General features: G+C 39.9%; 1 protein-coding gene across 3 annotated transcripts in view; it reads right to left on the bottom strand.

Moving 5' to 3' along the window:
• The window catches only part of LOC135702773 (serine/threonine-protein phosphatase 6 regulatory ankyrin repeat subunit B-like), a 172,582-nt gene that overhangs the window by 10,981 nt on the left and 142,097 nt on the right, over positions 1–19,504 (bottom strand). For 2 of the 3 annotated variants that reach the window (XM_065223811.1, XM_065223814.1), the window contains exon 2: positions 18,424–18,519. The exons of the other annotated variant lie outside the window; for it this stretch is intronic. The gene's annotated coding sequence lies outside the window, so the exon portion shown is untranslated. The remainder of the gene's footprint in view (positions 1–18,423; positions 18,520–19,504) is intronic. 3 annotated transcript variants of the gene reach the window in all.

The raw sequence follows: 19,504 nt of genomic DNA, 5'->3' as shown, positions 1-19,504 counted from the left end.
ATTGGAGATTAATGAAGCGTCATGTACTCATAGTACAAATTCATGAATCTTGTTTGAGGATTTCGGTCGAGTAGCTTCTCAAAATTTTCTATTACCAATGGGTTCATTACTTCACAACGGATGAGAAACCGGAAGGACAGTTCCGCGAAACGATCTGTCAGTGAGAGAACACCCGCGAGTACTTCGAGGCTCATCGTATGCGTCGAGTGCATACAGCCAAGCGCGATTCGGAGGCAACGGTATTGAACCCGTTTTTGTTTCACATACGCAATATGTTTTCCCCACGTGCTTTTGGAATCGAACCAGACACCTAAATACTTGAAAGATATACTTTGAGTGATTGTTCTACCCTTTAGCTGAAGCTGTAACTGTGCAGGATGATGCTTCCTAGAAAAAAAAACAACCAACTCAGTTTTCTCCGGAGAGAATTCGATACCCAGCTTCATAGCCCAAGTAGACAAATTGTCTAAGGTATCTTGCAATGGTCCTTGCAGGTCCGGTGCACTTGGCCCTATAACGGATACAACCCCGTCATCTGCAAGCTGCCTTAGCGAACAATTTTCATCAAGACAACCATCAATGTCTTTTACATAAAAATTATAAAGAAGGGGGCTTAAACATGAGCCCTGGGGGAGACCCATGTAACTAATTCGTGAAGTTGTCGAGTTTCCATGAGAAAAGCTCATATATTTCTCAGACAACAAGTTGCTCAAATAGTTGTTCATAATTGGTGAAAGCCCACTATCGTGGAGTTTATCCGAAAGGACATCGATACAAACAGAATCAAAAGCCCCCCCTTTTTTTTTTTTCCTCTGTTCGGGACATAAAACCACTGCGACCAGTAATTTGATCTATTGTAGTATATCCCGTGTCCTTAGTTTAGTGCATGTCGTATTACTCCATCACTATTGAGAAATGATGAAGTATTCGGTTTTGATACAGTTGTCATTCTTGCCTTTATCGCAAGGAATCGATTCTAATTGAAAGGTCCCGCTATTTATACCCTTCGGAGTGTTGAAACACCCTCCAAAGGCCCCTTTGTCAGTCAAAATTGGATTCCTTAGCAAAAAAAAACAAGACATGACACCGATAATGACCATGCATCAGAACCCTAGTCTTAACCACTTCAAACTAGGAAACAACGAATAGAAGATTAGGAATCACATAGGTGAAGACTAACTAACTCATTTTTTCCTTGTTTCAAGATCATCCTCGGTCCACGCAACCCGAGGACTTATCACTATCAACAAGGCATAAAAAGTAACAAGGACTAAGATGTGTTCCTTTGATTACTGTAAAATCCTGTTCCCCTAGTTTGAAGTAGTCAAGACTAGGAATCGGTGGTAGATCTTACATCCCGTAACGTACCACGAAAAGGTGATCTACCCACGTTACGGGGCAAAAAGCCCCCTTAATGTCCAAGAAAACTGAACCCATTTGCTGTTTTTGCGCATAGCCCAGTTGAATTTCAGTTGAAAGCAACGCAAGACAGTCGCTCGTTCCTTTGCCTCTCCGAAATCCAAATTGCGTATCTGAAAGTAAACCATTCAACTCGACCCATTTGTCTAGACGAAAAAGAATCATTTTCTCCAACAATTTCCGTATACAGGACAGCATCGCGATGGGACGGTACGAGTTATAATCCGATGCGGGTTTACCGGGTTTTCGAATGGCGATAACTCTTACTTGCCTCCAGTCATCCGGAACAATGTTGCGCTCCAGAAATCGATTGGATAAGTTCAACAAGCGTCTCTTCGCGACGTCTGGGAGATTTTTAAGCAAGTTGAACTTGATTCTATCCATTCCAGGAGCTGAGTTGTTACATGAGAGGAGAGCAAGTGAGAATTCCACCATCGAAAACGGAGAATCTATTTCGTTACTACCCGACGGACTATCACGAACGTTGGTTTGAACCGACACCGAATCCGGGCAAACTTTCCGCGCGAAGCTGAATATCCAACTGTCTGAGTACTCCTTGTCTTCGTTGACCGGTGATGACGCGTTTCGCATTTTCCTGCCGACATTCCAGAGCGTTCTCATGGAAGTCTCTCGCGACAAACCATCGACGAACCGACACCAGTAACCGCGTTTTTTTGGCTTTAATCAAGCCCTTAAAAGTTTTCTCGAGGTCAGTGTACCGCTCGAAATCCTCGACCTTACCGTGTTTGCGGAAGCGTTTAAACGCGGCGGACTTCTCGCTGTTCGCGTCGGTGCATTCCTTATTCTTCCACGGGGTGGGAGGTCCCTTGCGAACGGAAACACCCGGAACACGTCTCGTCTGTGCTCGCAGCGCGCAATCGATGATGACACGCGCGAGAAAGGAGTACTCGTCCAGCGGAGGAAGTACGTCAACCGATTGACTGGCACCAAGAACCGCGGTCGCGAATTTTCGCCAGTCAATGTTTTTCGTAAGATCGTACGCGATGTCGACCGAGCGAGTAGAAGATGAACCATTGGTAATAGAAATTTTGATTGGCAAATGGTCACTACCGTAGGGATCATGAATTACTTTCCACGAGCAATCCAACGATAGTGAACTCGAGCAAAGTAAGAGGTCTAATCTGCTTAATTTTGCTGGAGGTTTGGCTACTCGTGTTGCTTCCCCGGTGTTCAGAATTGTCATTTTGAAGAAGTCGCACATGTCGTATATCAAGGTTGAGCGGTTGTCGTCGTACAGTTCCCCCCAGCCTGTACCGTGAGAGTTAAAATCTCCCAAGATCAACCGAGGCTCAGGTAAAACTGAGCAGATATCTGAGAAACCTTGGCGAGAAATCGCAGTTCGTGGTGGAAGATATACTGAGGCAATACTGAGGCATTTACCTCGAATATTAACCTGACATGCAATAACTTCAATGCCTGTCACCGAAGGCAGATCGATTCTGTAGAAGGAATGGAGCTTGTTGATCCCTAGAAGCACCCCTCCATACGAATCTGTCCGATCAAGGCGAATAATGTTGAAATCGTGGAAAACAAGATCGTTGTTCTGAAGAGAGCCATGTTTCACAAAGGGCAAATGCATCAGAAAGTGAGTTGTTAACTAAACATTTAAATGTATCAAGTTTTGGCATAAGACTTCTACAGTTCAACTGAAGAACAGAGATCATATCCCCGACCTCATTCGGAGAATTATCCATCGAAAGATAAAGGGTGTCCACGATGAAATTGCCACACACAAAATTGATTCGCAAAATTCGAGTTTTCATCCGATTGCCATCAAATTTTCAGGGATTGAGACATAACTATTAAACTTCATTTTACCATTTTACTCGTATTTTATTTACAGTTCATACGCAAATGCCCGCACCTTGGCCTTAACCCCGGCCATAATATTCTGCACAACCTGTGAATCAACCGTTTTTTGCATGTAAACCCATACTTTCTTCAGTTCCTCGACTGTCTTCACTACCTTAGGTCGTTTAAGAAGGTGCTGCTTCATAATCACCCAGTACTTCTCGATGGGGCGGAGCTCCGGAGTGTTGGGAGGGTTGAACATTTTCGGCACGAAATTGACCTTATTGTCCGCATACCACTTCAGCACGTCCTTGGAGTAGTGGCATGAGGCCAAATCCGGCCAGAAGATTGTTGGGACGTTGTGGGCCTTCAGGAGAGGAAGCAGCCGCTTCTGGAGGCACTCTTTTATGTACACCTGTCCGTTCATCGTGTCCTGGGTCACAAAAGGTGCACTCCGCTTCCCGCACGTGCAGATGGCTTGCCAAACCAGGAATTTCTTCGCAAATTTGGACATCTTCTGAGTGCGGACATGCTCCGGAACGCTGAACTTATCCTTGGCCGTGAAAAACAGGTTGCCGGGGATCTGTTTGAAGTCGGCCTTCACATATGTTTCGTCGTCCATGATGCAGCATTCAACTTTCGTCAGCATGTTGAGGTACAACTTCCTGGCACGGGTTTTGGCGGACTTGTTCTGCTTCTCGTCGCGATTAGAGACCTTTTGTACCTTGAACGTTCGAAGCCCAGCCTTAGTTTTGGCCTTCTGGACAAAACTTCGGCTTAGGTGCAGCTTCTTAGCCACATCCCTAACGGAGGCGTTCGGATTTCGGTTGAAGGCCCCAACTACGCGGTTGTGATTTTTGGTGTTGTACGGAATACTTTTTCCTTCACTTCTGGGCTTCCGATCGGTGGTCAACCGTTCCTCGAACAGCTTAATCACTCGCGACACCGTGGAATTCGCGATTCCCAACGTTTTAGCGATGGAACGATGCGAGAGATCCTTGTTCTCGTGATGAATGTGCAAGATTTTATCACGCACGAGCTGTTCTTTCGACTCCATTTCCGCGAGTTTTGATCACAGGACTTTAAAACTTGCAGGATGTAAATAATGCACTATGAACTAAATCCACCCAAATTTTCATTAAATTCTACCCAACGGTTAAAAAGTTAGAGCAATTTCATAGTGTGGCAATTTCATCGTGGACACCCTTTATGATCGATGCAAGGAAGGACCACCTAGAAGCTAGTTGCTTCAAAAGAGTTTTCACTATTGGCAGCACTAAATTAATAATGCTCCTCGTTGAGTCAGAGGCATTGAATATACTGAAGAAGCTATCCACAATACCAGAAAACGTGATGATCCTGGAAGTGACGGAAAGTTCTTGTCATAATTACAAGGTTTATAACCCGGTGGAATGGGTTTCGGTGAATTTCCGTTACCTCTTGATTTTTCCAAGGTGGAAGGGTGGTCCGTACGAGTGGCCTTACGAGGCTTTTCGGTGGTGTGTTTTTTTGCTCGTTTTCTCGTATTGCCTTTAAAGACAAACGGACTACCCTCACCGACCTCTGAGTCAGCTAAAATGTTCAAGTTATCCTCTTAAAACATAACAAAATTAATTGATCCACAACTTTTGGTACTATTTTTGAATATTTTATTTAATTTTTTTTTTTATTGTAAATTTTTAATTTTTTTGATAGTTTCGATATGGTTTTCTGAGCAACATTTAACAATAAAAAACCTTAACACCTGTTTTATGATTTTCTTTGAGTAATCCAACATGAAAATTTCACAGGTGATGTTATTTTTTTTAAGTTTTTTAAAGGAAAATATAAAAAAAAAATATTGCAGATGGTCGGTTTTTGTTTTCAATGAACAACATCTATCGTTTATATTTGAATAGTCCTGCAAGGTCGTTGGATAATTCGTCCGTGGACAATTGTTGTTCATTCTGGCAGTTGTTTATCGAAAGTCCGTGAGCAAAGCAGAAGAATTTTTTTTTGTGAACTAGAACCCGTGAGTTCCATTGGTCCAGCAAATCCATCCATTGTTAAATATAAGCTAACTCAGCAGAACTAGATGTATCCCTAGTAGCACGCTTGTCGCATATCGGTTGTAGAAACTTCTTTACGACTTATTTCAGTCATAAACAAGTTGCTGCAATTTTTCTTAACGGAAGTGTGCTACTCGGGATTGTTGTCATGATTGCAAGCATGGGAAAAATCGTTTCAGTTTGTATTAACGACTCACTCACACGCACACTACAAATTCGAGCCGAGCTGATTTCGTTCGTATTGCCTTTGCTTCTATTTTCTTCGTTGAACGCAGAATTGAGCAAAATATTTGTATGCTGAGCCTTTTACAATCTAATTCTGCTGAGTCAACTGAGTGAAAATTTTGCAGAAAGAATCTCTTTTGAGGTAGACTACGTCTTACGGGAAGGTACTGGGGGTAAATTGAAAATCTAAAATTGCGACCGTCACGAAAAGGTGTAATTTTTTGAACGCTATAAGCTTTGTCATTTATTGGTTAAAATAAACTCCGAACACACCAATCGATAGGAAATACCTTTCGTAAGCTGTTGCAATAAACTTGTTTTCAATTTTTCATAAAAAAAAACTGTTTTAAAAATGAATAAATAAAAAGTGATAATTTTATCACTGTTTTCATGAAATAAACGTTCTCCCCAAACCCAGTCCTCATAATCAAGTACAATTTGGTTGCACATCGTGCTGCTTGAATCAGAAAAGTTCTAAAACAGCGCTGCTAATGTGCCTCAACTCATTTTCGCTTCGGACGACGGGTTAGCAGCAGCAGCAGAAGAAGTAGGAAGGCGGTTCCTGTCAAGCGAGCAGAGTTCGAGTTTTGCACCTCGAACTTTGCGCGTTGTTCCCGTCGAGATCATTGGCTGCTGATAGCGGTGTCACCTCGATGGTGCAAGCGCTCCTTGCCTAAATAATAACTACAAATCTCGATTATTTTTCGGAATGACATATCTGCTTTTGTAAACAACGCATTTTATCGTCTGTTTGGCATATCTAATAGCTCGCCCCACATACTAACACCGCTAACAGGTTGGGAAAATTTTCCCCTATCTGATGGTAGTACTAGCATGCGTGGGCGAGCTACCAGTTACGCCAAATCAACGATCAAATGCGTTGTTTACAAAAGCTGATACGTTCCTTCGAAAAAGTAATCGAAAAATACTTTTTGGGCTGTGTACCAATTGCCGAATTAAATTTAACTCGTGGTTAAACGTGACATTTCGAAAGTTATTTTCAATGTTCGAAAATGCCGGAAATTGATCAGTTTTCAAACAGAGCTCAGCCACGGTTACCAAAATTTAACTTCTAGCCGGTCCGAAAAAAAACCACACTCGTATAGCAGGGTTATTCGATAACTCATCTGTCATTTTTAACCACGAGTTATGTAAATTCAACTCGCCCATTGCGACACAGCCTTGGAAGTAAAATTAGGGCCATCCATAAATTATGTATATTTTTGACCAATTAACCCCCCTTCCCCCTCGGAGCGTGTTTTGCAATACACCTAATACATGGAAGGTCCCAACTTCTGAAACCCCTCTCCTCCCTCAACTACTACGTTATTTATGAAAGTTCCCTAATCATTGGGCAACACTGAAAGACAGCAGCACACACCACACAAAATGGGTTGGACACTTTACTTACTTAAATACTTAAATTTGACAGATGGAAGATTTTCAAATAAACCTGCTATTCCAGCAGACTTATTTCTGACAGACAAGGAATCAATTTGACAGACGCTTTCTCGAAAATCGGCCGATCTACAGCAGAGGGATTTTCGAACCTCTTAATTTATTTTCGAAGTGTCAAATCTAAGTGAAAAATTTTCAAATGAAACACAGTCTTAGTATTTTTTTTATTATTTGTTCAATCGGTAGATAAAAGATGTACCGAGAACTTATTGGAGGGATTCATGGCTAATTGATATCATCTCGATCAACTATGAAACGTTGCATAATATTGGTGCAAAATTGTGCTCTCCGTTTTTGTGTGTGCATTTATTTTTAGCGTTTTGAAGCTGAATCGCTGAGGATCAATCTCATTACCATAGAAAAATTTCAAGAGTACAGATATCAGCTCTCACAAAACTTAAAACAAAGAAACTGGAACTTCACAATTGTTGCAGTTTCAATTTCATGAGTGATGTCACAACCGTCCAAGATTTATTTCATAGAAATCTTGAAGTGATAGGGAATATCAGCCATCATGACGGTCATTGTTGGACGCTTCAATGAATCACCTGAAGAAAGCCTTACTCATATCTGATTGTAATTTAGGAACCAAATTGTAATAGAATATGTATTCGCATTTTTATGAGGTCCTGAATTTAACCAAGTTTTACTAAGTAGGAAAGACGCATTTCGCGCCAAATCGAATCCAAGCTGGCAGCACCCTCTCAGATTTCAATAAAATTTTCTGGATGTGTAGACTTTGACTAAATAAGCACTTTCGCATACTCAGTTTTTCCAAAATTTATCTAGACTAACATTTGAGAAGGGCCAAACTTTTTCTGCCGATTTTTTTCAAAAAAATATTATGGAAAAATGACAACTCCAACAAAAATATGTTGTATGGATGACTTTTAGGAAATTGACCAAATTATCGAAAAAAAAAATACTGGAAAAAATTTCATTTGAGACCTACACTGAAAAAAATCGATTTTCAAAATTTAAAGTCGATTTAAAAAAAATGGCCATGTTTGATTTGGATGAAACTTTGCCTCAAGATAGGTAATTATGTTTACTACCATCCGTCCATACATTTTCAAAACTTTTTCATATCTGAACTGATTTTTTTAACCTACCATTTTTACACAAAACTAAACCAGTGAAGCTCAAAATCATCTCAGAACCCAATGAAGCTCCATTTGTGATTCAATTTTGTCTAATCAGCAACTAATCACTTGGATTAATCAAGAATTCTATATGAAAAGGGCTTACATCATTTGAAAATAATAAAATTGATTATATTGTCTACTACTGAGGCATAATCCGATGCTCCTAGAGCAACTTAGAATTCTTAGCTCAAATTATCCATAAAAAATAGGTATGAATAAAATTTAAATTGAGATCTTCTTTCGAATCAACAACGATTTGGGAAGTCAACGTATTGCATCATAATTCTATATGCCCTTCTGTTATTTATACCTAAACCATTAACATTATATACCTACCACTTAATTCTACCTATGAGCACTATAAAACTAAGGTTGATTTCATACAAGCAGCAGTCAATCTGATAACGAAAGTTGTGAAGACAAGTTGTAGTAAAATTATTATCATGGACCAAAGTAGTAAATTAAGGCTCAACGGCTTTGTGGAAACGTTGAATTAATCTCCAATTTCATCGAAGAACATGAAGAGCATGGATTATCGTTCAATAAAATCTCTAGAAATCACACAAGCAGTGTGAACAAATATATTTGGCCTAGATACAGCAGACATTAGCAAAGTAGAGGCATATGAAGAAATGATTGTGCAGCTAAAGGAGAAGTTCAATACCCCTACAGCTGACAGAAAAGATCAGATAACAGTATTATCAGTATTGCCAAAGTCTTGGTCCGTGAATAAAGTTGTAGTCGAATTCAACGCACCAACTCAAGTAATGTACTTACTCAATTAGGGTAGTTTCGATTTAGAGTATTCGTGTAGTTTAGCCGAGCAAGGCCTGAACTGTCAATAATATCTAATAAGAAAACATAAAACCTAAATACAGTCTGAGCCGGGAGCTCAGTTGAAACCAGTCTTCAAACAGTAAACAAGTGGCTTAATTTATTTCTAATAAGAAAGATTGCACATATAGCAGTTGGCGACGACGAAAACAATTTTCTTACAAAAAAATTCGCGTGCAAAGTGAAACCTAAAGTGTAAGAACATTATTCAGTGCAAAGTGGTCGGACCGAGGATTGTTTCTGGCGCTTCTGGCCAGCTGTGGGACGAAAGCGGCACCATTGTTTAGCAGCTCAGACGAGGTGGAAGCCATTGCAGCAGAATCGGCAAACGGGATCCGGCGTTTAATTCCCTCCCTTCGGTAAACCTTAGGCAATTGTGCTAGTGACGACTGTGACGAGGTGATTGTACCGGGGAAATTCGGACAGCTAGAGGACATCCGGTTCCGAATCCGGATGGTAAGCGGTCGGCTAATCTGGGCACACATTTTCCGGACGACGATTGTCAAGTTGGCAAAGGTCAAAGCCGTTGGCGTTAGGTAGTTTAGAGGGTAATACTAAAGCATAAAACATGAGCTCTTCTAGCATAGCATGTACCATAGATGATTGGTACACGAGGTTGAAGTACTTCTTCCTGGTCAACAAGGTAAAGGATGAAGACAAAATGGCTTTTTTTGTAACACTCAGTGGGCCAGTTATGTTTGAGGAAATCAAACTGCTATACCCAACCGGAAATTTCGAAGAAGCTGCTTTTGGGGATTTAATTAACAAGCTAAAGGGACGTTTGGATAAAATCGAGCCGGATTTGGTCCAAAGGTACAAGTTTAGTACGAGGGTACAAAATCCGGATGAAACTACTGAAGATTTTGTGCTTTCATTGAAATTACAAGCGGAATTTTGCGCATTCGCAAATTTTAAGGAAGTTGCCATTTTGGATAGAATTATCGCTGGATTACGGGATAAGAATTTGAGGCAGCGACTTCTTAGTGAGGATAAATTAACATTAGCCAACGCTGAGAAGATTATTGTGACCTGGTAGGTTGCAAGGGTGAATGCAGGTACGGCGGAAAATTGCCCAAACAGTAACCTGGGAATAGTAGCGGCAATCGATTCATCAATGCAGCATGGATCAGCAAGCAAGAAGCTGGCAGATACCTTCGATCAGGCAAGGAAGTACCAGGAAGAGGACATAAACAGGGGTGCGGGTAGTAGCAGAGGCCCAGTCAGAAGCCGTCTGGGTTATAGGCCATATGAGTTTATGCAGCACACAAATGGAGGTGGAAGGACGAACCGGATAGGCAGAGAGAATAATTTTCATCGAAATCCAAGATACCAGCAGGGTCAGCGGCCTGACTACTCCCAGTTGATTTGTAACTTCTGTGGGGTAAAAGGACATATAAAAAAGAAGTGCTTCAAATTAAAAAACCTCCACCGTGATGCTGTGAATCTGGTAGATTCCTATCAGCCAGGGCCCTCAGCGGACAGGCATATCACCGAGTTACTGGAACGGATGAGGACGGATGATTCGGACGGCAATGACAGTGACACAGGTACAAGTTGGAAGCGCAAGAACAATGGCGCATAGAAAACAACTACGCATGCTCCTGGACCCTCAGTGGCAGCCATACGTTGTGCTGAACCGCTGTGAAGCCGACAGCACAGTTACGGAGGAAGCGGTTGGCCCAACGGGGACCATGCCTATTGACGATTTGGTTGGAAACGAAGATCTACCGATAGTTGCACGAAACAGGAAGCGGAAACACGAGGGAGTCCAAGGGGATGAAGAAACAGTGAGGAAGATACCGAGAAGATCGGAAAGAATGAAAAAGAAAAAAAAGAACGATACGTTTATTTACACTTAAAAGTAAATTTTCGAATTATGAAGTCAAATGCGGCTTTTTGAATTCAAATTGTATTTTTTCTCTTAACTTTGAGGATTTCTGAATTAATAATGGAATAATTTTTACTGTCGGTAAATTCCGAATGCATTACATATTTAAAGGGAGGAGGAGTTGTAATGTACTTACTCAATTAGGGTAGTTTCGATTTAGAGTATTCGTGTAGTTTAGCCGAGCAAGGCCCGAACTGTCAATAAGATCTAATAAGAAAACATAAAACCTAAATACAGTCTGAGCCGGGAGCTCAGTTGAAACCAGTCTTCAAACAGTAAACAAGTGGCTTAATTTATTTCTAATAAGAAAGATTGCACATATAACACACTGTATTTACACAATTGCGACCAAAACATTGCATTTTGCTTGATTCTACTAGTAGACATAATGTATGTATTTGTACAATTCATGAAAATGTAAAATTAATGATCAACAGTTTAAGAATTATGTCACAAGATGCAATAATAGAAAAAATGCTTTGTAATATTTCTACTAGAACAACTGATTGCTTTTTCCGTGCTTGCGAAAAGTGTGCTTCCAATGAACATATTGAAGAGGAACTTACTTTGCTATTAGAATCAAATGACAAACAAGATGTTGTGTTTCAACAGTGGCTGAATACTGATCGTTGTAATTTGGAAACGATTATCAAGCCTGTTGATGAATTTGTTCCGTATCTCATTGATAAAATTAACAAATTTATAACTCATGACTTTATTTACAAACAACAGTCATCTTTTCTAAGAAATAAAAAAGAATCATTAAAAGAAGGCAACATTCTAGCAATTTGTGATTTTTTTGAAAATTATTCATTCATTATCCAGAACGCTGCTCAAGGATATCACTGGAATAATTCTCAAGCAACAATACATCCATTTGAAGTTTATTAGCGTTAGCGTTAGCGTTGTTATGATATACTTCGTAGATTGGATACTAGCGACACTCACGTCTCTTCTGAAATTCTCAGTTAGACTACTTTCAGGAATAATGCTGGGGAGTAAACATTGGTTCCAATCTAAACAAGAGTAACAGAAGCATGACTGTCGCTATTCCCGGCCACGCCCATCTTTACCATAACTAGGGATAGGGAAGGAAATATTGATGTAGTACTTACTTAACGAGAGGCCACCGACTTAGCGACACCCTCATAAGTGCTACGGAGTTGGAGGGTTGGGTAGGGTATTCGGTTAGGATTCACCTCAAGTTTGTAACAAGTACGCTTTTGCATTTATTTATTTAATTATTTATTTGCGCAGAATTCCTATTTATACAATTTTCCACATTTAATTATATTGCATTAACTTTCGTTTTTCAAATAAATCCATAAATTTGTTCACCGCCAAGGAACGAACATCCACTTACGTAGAGTTACACTTGTCATACAAAAAAAAAGTAATGAGTTCCCTACGTTCAGATTGAAGCGCAAATTCAAATATTATAAAGCCTGTCGAGCTTGCCGACGCTACGAAGTTACAGCATCGTAAGGTGGACATCGACCCGCCAGATTTCCATTGAAAATGCAATGACCTTTTCCCGTTCGGCTTTGCGCACTCCTACCGAATTTCGGGGAGAGAGATGACTGGACTCTGAATAGTCCGTTGGAAGATATGCTGCAAGGCACTAATAATCGGGTGCACAATTGCGAGAGTTTGGTGGTCGTGAAATTGGGTGTCGTCCAAGTTCGCGACTTCCCGGGCAAAGGTCACAATCTAGCGGCTATCTGAGGAATTCCTTAGCTTTGATCGTCCACTTCGAATCGATCTGTGGAAGAGGCAAGAGTGGTCGGTGTTTTGTCTCGTGTCGTGGTGTGATTAAAAAGGTAGTTTGCATCATGAACTTTCTTTATTAGATTGGTAATTTCAATTCTTTCCCAGTAGTGTTAGCTTAGTGTAAAACCCTAGCAAGCTAGTTAGTAGGCGGCAAAGTGTGTGTCTCGAAGAAAGTACAAGGCAAAGTGAGCGTTTATCGACCGTTAGACCAGGTCAACTGATTAGCGTGTGCGTGCGGGTATAATCCAACAGGTTCGTGGCAGCGGAGGCCATTTGCCGTCACACCACCCTATTGTCAGAGACCGCTTTTGACCCCACCTATCGGTTTCGGAGGATTCCCGGGGCACACGTGGCCGGAAGAGGGTCGCTATCGCCAATTTGCGCGCCCTGGACAGGCAGGCCAATACTCGTCCCATCTGTAGTCATCGAACAACAGAACAGCATACGTTGCACGTGTTCCAGTGTTCGGACGATCGAACGCATGTGCCGCGTTCAAGCGTAAGCCCGCGTTTCCGGTGAGTGAGACATTTCCAGCATCAGTCGATCGCATACGCGATAGTTTCTGGGCCGAAGTAGTGCAATACGCAGCTTCGGTACCGCCGCCGTCTCCTCACCCATAGCACCGATGTAATTCCTAGGTTTTCGAGTGAGTACATGCATGTATATTTTTCGTTGTGAACGTCCATGCGCATGAGACAAACGAAAGCTTCGCGAAACATAACCGTCTCATAGAATGGGTTACCCGAAGCCATCCGTCAGCCCATAAATTGTTTCATTGAATGGGTTAAACGTGAAGCCGAGAAACACCAGGAGAGCAGGAATCGTACGGAGGAAACTCGTACCGAACACACGTATGGGAGAAGAATGAATAGTGCACACGCTAGGGAGTAGGATAGATGGTATGAAAGAGGGAAAGGAAAGAACAAAGACCTAGGCAAACAGACATGTAGGGAGCGGAGCAGGTGAAATACAATCCGTACTGAATAAATAGAATGGGAGCTTTTCTCTTAACTTTGTAGTTGAGCTTTGCTAGTACGGTGACAATTGTCATGTTCCGTAATAAATACAGTTAACCCCCTAAAGCCATGGGTTTTTTTTGGATAGCGTACTATTGATGAACTGCCGAGTTAACTTCTTATGAAGGATTTTCATGTCGTTTCGTGTTCGTTTCCTGTAGTTTCGTAGAGTCAATTTACTGGGGAAGTCAGCCCTGAATCTGACATTTATTGTGCCGGCAACTCTCCAATCTTTCCGGATTGGTTCGTTTGGACTTTCAGGCTGGGCCTGTGATGAGAACATCCCCTAACGAGATTTTTGGTTCGGACGAATTGTCGGTCTTGTGCACACGTAATTGTTAGTGTTTTGTAGAGTTTCTGGACAACGGTAATTTTAGTCAGCCAGTCAGCTTTCTTCCCGTATTCGGGACATATTGACCCAATCCCTTGGATGGTCTCAGGCCGGGCAAACCTACAATCTGCTGGGTGGTCTCCTTCTAGGAGTGGCGCTTAAGCCACCCATCTAACGAACGGAAAGCTTGACGGGCTGGCGGGTTACAAGTTGGCGATGCAACCAAAAGTATGTATTGTTTATTTGCTGTTTATTTAATCTTTCGATATCCGGCTATCGAAAGAACATATTCATTTTGTTTAGTGATCATGAATTTTAAGACCATGACGGAGAGCTTGGGATTAAAACCATGATTTTCTGCTCAGTAAGCAAAAACGATCCCTCCAAGGTCACCAAGCATCTCAAAACCATAACGCTTCGCGAAAATACAGGACTACGTTTTCGCTTGATATGCAAATAGTTTCCGAGGTTAATGTTCAATGTCAAATAAACAAATGATGGTGGCGATTTATTGTGATGTGGAAGAGTTTGGGGTTAAATCCATGATTTTCTGCTCAGTAAACAAAATCGATCCCTCCAGGGTCATCGAGCATCTCATAATCCACAGCGCTTCGCGTCAAAGTACGAATATATGGAAGAACGATCTATTATTGAATAACTATTATTTACGATAATTACATGAAAGAAATAAAATATAAACTACAAACAAAACGTGACTGCTAAAATCTCAAAAATATATTCTCACAAATATATTTCACGCAACCAGGAACTTTAAAACCATTAGACGCTAAAATGATACTCTGCACATGTTAGACACAAGAAGAGGCCAAAAAGCAAGCGTCTGACACACAAAACCCGCCAAATCCCCTTGCAGTCACAATCAACGATTCTACGAATCGCGAGAGCTCACGAATCATAAAACCGCTGACTGCGACACTCTAAAAGCGAAATTGACAAGCTCTATGCGTCAAACACCCACCCTACAATCTTCTCCCGCATCCAACAACACAAATCTCCATTACAACATCTAACGAATTCAAAACTCCGAAAATCACTCATCTATAGCAAGTGAGTGGAAGCAACCCTGCATGCAACCATTCTTCATGATACACTTTTTCTACCTAGCTTTCTATTAGGCCTGTGGACATGCGTTAGCTTCGAAACTTCTAACCAAACTGGAAAAAATTCAGATCACAAAAACAAACTTGAAAAAAAAAAAACTTTCAATCACCAAGTAAAATACATATTGATTATTTTACGCAAAAACGAGAAACTAATATTGAATCTCTTGTACCGTATGCTAATGCTAATTGACTGTAACAAAAATAATATGCTTGATTAAAATAAAATTATAATAAAATGATTTGCAAAATTTACGAGGAGATCATTACTTTATTGGTGAGATGTTCTAATTCCTTGTTTACAGATACTATAATCAGAATTGCTCAGTCTGCATGAAGCAGCCGATTTCATCAAGGAAGTTCTATTAACAACCAATAATTTATCGTTTGAGGCATACTGAAGCATTAAGAAGGTGATATGTGTCACTATAGGAAATTATCATCGTTGCAAATATAAAGAAATTAAACATAACCCTTTGCTTCAGTACCGTCAACCTCCATGTCCATGGGGAGGGGGTATGCAATTTCAGCCTCAGCATGCTCAACAAAAATTCTTCAGACCCACCATGATCACAGATAAAGGGAACTTTAAAGTACAAAAACATCACTGAAGACATCAAACGTCTAAAACCAGAAACAAAAGCACTTGGATGACTATCTTGACGTTCCCACTCGATCTCAACATGTGAAAATTGTGCGCTCGACAAATTACAGCATGAACGTGGCTCTTTGAAAAGATGTCCAAGACAAAATTCTATAAAACTGATAGATGGTATCGAAACAAGTGAACAAATAAACAGGAACGAACTCACCAAATGAACGATGGTTTGCACGTGAAGCCAATACTTGAAAGACTGTTACATCTCCTAATTCTGGCTAAACATTTCACAACATTCCGTCGGATCTTCAAAGAAGCTCTTGCACCTGCCTCCAATCAGAATCATCGGGCCAGATTGCCAATCGCCTGATAAAAGTTCTGATGAAAAGGATTATGATAAACGAAAACACTTTCGAATGCATTTCCAACCGATCACTTTCACTTTCTTGCACTAAAATTAGAAAACGCCAAGAAAAAATAAAACCGTAAATTTGACACTCGGAAATTTTTCGCGTCCGTACAGAAGCAGAGCACACTTCGATCATACATCCATTTGAAGTTTATTATAAGAACTTCAAATATAAACTTGAAAATGTTAGCTTCATTATCATATTAGAAGTAATGACTCACGATACAGTTGCAGTTCAGTTGTTCATATCAAAAATGATAGATTTTATTAAACCATCGATAGATTTTTCAGCATTTGGCATTTTTTTGCAACGTCTCATGGAAAAGGTCCCTGTGATGCCATTGGTGGCACTCTCATGCGAATGGCAAAGAGAGCTAGTCTTGCTCGAGATTATGGAAACACCATAACAACTCCACGAGAATTATATAACTGGGCAGTTGAACAAACAGATAAAATTATCACAAAACTACGTTTCGAGTACATATCCACTGAACAGAACATCGAAATGTGAGAAGAACTCGAAGAACTATATAACAGCACAAAGACAATATCTGGCACACAGAAATTCCACAGTTTTGTGCCTATAACTGGTGACAAAGTAGCGGCAAAAAGGTATTCTAATTCAGAAGATGAACCAAAAATGTTTAATTTGATTGGAAAATGGAAAAAAATAGCATGTATGAAAATAGGTTTAAAACATTGAAAATATATAAATAAAAGATATATGAAAAATCTTGTCTTTTTTCTCTCACATATTATCAAATTTTGCATCATCTACTACTGATAACAGAATAAAGGAACGATATTTTTTGACAAGGTCTACATGTCCAAATAGTTTTATTGAACTCTGAGAGGGTGCTGCCAATTCCAAATACGATTTGGCGAGAAATGCATCATGAGCCCTTTTCATATGAAATTCTCGATTAATCAAAGTGAACTTAAGTGCTGATTAGACAAAATTGAATCGAAAATTGAGCTTCATTGGATTCTGAGATGATTTTGAGCTTCACTGGTTTAGTTTTGTGTGAAAATGGCAAATCAAAAAAAAAAAAAATCAGTTTAAACATGAACAAGTTTTTGTAAGAACAACTTTTTTTCTTAAAAGTGCCCATCTCGCAATGTATAGACGGTTGGTAGTAAACATAATTGCCTATCTTGAGGCAAAGTTTCATCCAAATCAAATACGGCCATTTTTTTTAAATCGACTTCAAGTTTTAAAAATCGATTTTTTCAGTGTAGGTCTCAAATAATTTTTTTCCAGTATTTTTTTTTAGATAACTTGGACAATTTCCTAAAAGCCATCGATACAACACATTTTGGTAGGAGTTGTCATTTTTCCACAATATTTTTTTGAAAAAAATCGGCAGAAAAAGTTTGGCCCTTCTCAAATGTTAGTCTAGATAAATTTTGGAAAAACTAAGTATGCAAAGTGGCATATTAAGTCAAGGTCCACACATCCAGAAAGTTTCATTGAAATCTGAGAGGGTGCTGCCAGCTCCGAATACGATTTGGCGCGAAATGCGTCAAATCCAAAATATGTACATAGGACCGAAATCATAGGTTACTGCTACTGTATTTTAAATCAATATCTAGAAAAAATGCAAGAGAATTTCACTACACAGCTTAACGTAGTCTACGTCAACCCTGCGGTCGTGTCTTGTACACAACCCCACTAATTTTTTTTTTTCTATCTCTTAACGTTCTCGTTTTAGAGTATTTTTTGGAATTGACTTTGGGTGTTCCTGGAAAAAATAGTTTTTTATAACTAACTTTTTATGTCAAATTTCTCATGGCAGTATTCTTCTAAAGACTTTTAAAGCTCTTTAAGACGCACGTTTCATAGCAAAATTGTTGCCTATATTTCTTCTAATAAAAAAGATATGCCTAGTTATAGTTAAAAATATGAATAAATTCAAATTGATTTTATGCGAGTTTGAAAAATAAGATAACTCTAATTTATTCACATTGTTATTAAAGTTGTTAAAAATAACCGGGAAAATGCTTAACCTCTAACCGGGAAAACTGGGAAGACCGGGATTTTCAAAAATTAAAATTCGGTGTCCACCCTGTTATCTAGCTTTATATAAAAATTGAAACTGTTCAATTGGTTTTATTAACAAGGAGAACATCATTGTATTTGAAAAACAATTGTCGAAGACGGAGATTCGCACAAAACCACACGTTTGTCTCACTTGTGCACGGATTGGTGAACTCACACATTCACACTCTAAGCACACACACACACCCATTCATGGGACTCCAATTAGGTTAAATGGTCATAAATCAACTGCGTCGTCCAAAAATGGGTAGAAAATGTATCGAACTAAGTCGTCGCACCCACGCACTCACCTCAAGGCACTTTCCGCCAATTCACGAAGGTAAACCGTAAGCAAACGTCTGACCGATCACTTCCTTTTGCAGTGGTTTATGGAGCACTGTGGTACTCTGAAATAAAAAAAGGAAACTTATCGTTAGTATACATCCTGTATTCACCTTCATTTCTTTCCCTAAGCAGTCAATCAAATTGGAGAATTATTAGTAAACGCACAACGCACCGGTCGTCCGGAGAAGGAAGAAAATCCTATTGCAGCTAAAGACACACTCACGTTTTGCTTTTTTTTTTCCTGAATAGTTAGAATCTTCCAATGGTAAGCAGCGAGTAGAACTAACTAAGTAGCACTGCCGCAGTGATGCGTGCTTTTACCAAAGTCAATTGACGTAAGATCTAGGTCTAGCAGTGAATTTCACTTCAGACAATGATATTCGTAATAAGCATGATATCAGGCGGTATGGCAGTCCGCATCGTGCTCTCTTGCCGTGCGGATCTATTTGCTTTTTGCTGAAGGAAGTGTTACTACTACCTAAAGCTACAACAAATTTAAACAACACTTTTCAGTGCTCAACCTGTAAAATTTCTACCTTATTCAACTTTATTCCTCTTCGATCCTTGTTTGGACCCTACCCGAGGTAATCCTTCTTGGATATCGATTTGGAAAATTCCTCTTCGATCCTTCAGATTCTTATAGTAATCTGCTTGGAAGTCGATTTGGATAAAAATTTACTGCCGCCATGGCGCCTAAACGCAAAGGAAAAGGGCAAACTCTTGATCCCCCTTCTGATGAAATTAATTTGAGTAATCAATTTGATTTGCTTACGGATGATGAGAATGATCCATCATCTAAGAAAAATTCTAGTAAACTTTCCCGGCTTAATGCCAAGAAGGAAAAGATTCCCCCTATTGTGATAACCATTTCCGATTTCCATGCTCTTCGCATGGAACTTTTGAATTTCGTGAAAGTTAAGTTTTCACTACAAATTGGACGTCGGGGTGAATGCCGTGTATTGGCTGAAACCTTGGACGGATTTAAATGTCTTCTCAAGTATCTTGCTGAGAAGAAGCACAAATTTTTTACTTACGACACCAAAACTG

The sequence above is a fragment of the Ochlerotatus camptorhynchus genome, unplaced genomic scaffold (assembly GCF_037179485.1).
Source record: "Ochlerotatus camptorhynchus isolate MF236.1 unplaced genomic scaffold, CSIRO-AGI_Acam_v1.1 ptg000197l, whole genome shotgun sequence".
Taxonomy (NCBI): domain Eukaryota; kingdom Metazoa; phylum Arthropoda; class Insecta; order Diptera; family Culicidae; genus Ochlerotatus; species Ochlerotatus camptorhynchus.
Note: the sequence above shows the minus strand (reverse complement) of the source record. Positions and strands in the feature narration are given on the sequence as shown.